Source organism: Nanorana parkeri, unplaced genomic scaffold (assembly GCF_000935625.1).
Source record: "Nanorana parkeri isolate BGI_ZX_2015 unplaced genomic scaffold, ASM93562v1 scaffold113, whole genome shotgun sequence".
Lineage (NCBI taxonomy): Eukaryota > Metazoa > Chordata > Amphibia > Anura > Dicroglossidae > Nanorana > Nanorana parkeri.
This window is the reverse complement of record NW_017306381.1, coordinates 1,592,792-1,594,674: the sequence shown is the minus strand read 5'-3', so window position 1 is coordinate 1,594,674 and position 1,883 is coordinate 1,592,792. Positions and strand designations below refer to the sequence as shown.

The 1,883-nt window shown below is 52.6% G+C and overlaps 1 protein-coding gene across 1 annotated transcript in view; it reads right to left on the bottom strand.

Annotated features, from left to right (window-relative positions):
- Positions 1-339: 339 nt before the first annotated feature.
- Positions 340-1,883, bottom strand: part of CUNH12orf57 (chromosome unknown C12orf57 homolog) — a 9,020-nt gene continuing 7,476 nt past the window's right edge. The window contains exon 4 of the mRNA XM_018553198.1: positions 340-354. The gene's annotated coding sequence lies outside the window, so the exon portion shown is untranslated. The remainder of the gene's footprint in view (positions 355-1,883) is intronic.

Here is a 1,883-nt window from a genome sequence, read left to right as displayed (position 1 = left end):
CTGACAGCCACGACTCCCAGAGGCAGATGCATGATGGGATTTGTAGTTGCACCACAGCTGGGGGGCCAAGGTTGCCCATCCCTGCTTTGCATTTGTACTCTTGATTGCACTTATATTGATTGATGACCTGTCACCTCTACTACTGTCCATCATTGCTCCGATACCTGGACATTGTCCATGCCAGACCTGACCATCCACCCAAAGATCCTTCTCCTCAGTGGCGTCACAAGGGTGACACCATTGGAGGGGGTGATACCAAAATGACTGGCAGTCATTTTGTTGTCACCCTCCTCTGAAAAGTCGGGCACTCAGTCATGGACCGAGAGCCCGACAGTGTCAGGAAAGAGGAGGGGACTCGGCAGCATACCTCATCCTGACAGGTGACGTCCCCTCCTCTCTCTGCCGGCGTCCTTTACTAAGATGGCCGCCAGCAGGTAACAGGGGTACAGTGTGTGATGTCATCATGCGCATGTGCGATGACGTCACTGCGGGGTGTCACCCGATACCCGCACCAGGTGTCACCCCGCCTCGGGACGCCTCTGCTTCTCCTGCCTGCCATCTGCCCTGACCATCCGTCTGGAGATGTCTCGCCGTCATTCATTCTCCGATTCAATAACTTACATCTCCCTGGTAACTCTGCCATATGGGTCCTAGTGCCTGCACTTCCTGTTATAAGGTGACAACACTCTGGCCATGTGTCCCTATTGTGGGTCTGCGTGATCACCTTGCCAAGGCTACACGTGGCCATTTATAGACACATTACATGACCATGATCCACTGTTGCCCCTATCAAGAAACCCGCCCTGAGAAATGCCATGGCAGCCATCGTTGGACATAGATAGGAAGTCTCAGATGGGCAGAAGGAGAAGCAGAACAAAGAGCCAATCAGGTGTGCTGCAGGGCTAACGAGGGACATGCTGACAGGAGGAGAGAGCAGAGTGACCAAGAGACCAGCTTCTACTTTCACTCTCCAGTCACAGGCCGGTACTCTGTAGCAAGTGAAGCATTATTAAGGCCTAAAAATTCACCAACAGCCAACCTACCTGTATTTTGGGGTCCTTTGATGATTCCATGATAGATTAACATACTAGGGGAGTTGAAGCTTCGGCCCTCCAGCTGTGCTGAAACTACAAATCCCATCATGCCTTTACCACTGGAAGTCATATCTGTGGCTGTCAGAGTCTTGCCAGGTCTCACGGGGTTTGTAGTTTCGCCACAGCTGGAGGGCTGACGTTTGGCTACCACTGGTCTAGAGCGCTCTTTGCAGAGTGTAGGACGCTGATAGGCTACCTCAGCAGTCCAGCTGTTGTGGAACTACAAATCTTATCATGTCTCTGGGAGTCATGCCTGTGGCTGTCAGAGTCCTGCAATGCCTCATGGGACTTGCCCCGCTGTCATTGTAGCATATGGAAAAGAATATAGAGTCCTATACACGAGCCTTAAGCCCCGTTCACATTGAGCGGTTCGCAAATCGCGCGTTTGTCGCGCGATTTGCATTTTGCGCGATATCGCGCGATTTGTCGTGCGATATCGCGCAAATGCTTGCGGCTAAATCCGCTCCAAAAAGGGTCCTGCTGTAGCAACGCACGACCCGCGACAGCAGGACCCTTTGCCCCATTGAGAAGCATTGGAGAGCGATATCGCGCGGTAAATCGCAGGGAATTACCGCGCGATAAATCGCTCAATGTGAACGGGGCCTAAGACAGGGGTTGGCAACCTCGGCCCTCCAGCTGTTGTGGAACTACAAGTCCCATGAGGCATTGCAAGACTCTTGACAGCTACAGGCATGAATTGCATAGGCAGAGGTGTAATGACCTCTGGGAGTCATGCCTGTGGCTGTCAGTCAGTCCCTCATGGGACTTGTAGTTCCACAACAGCTGTAG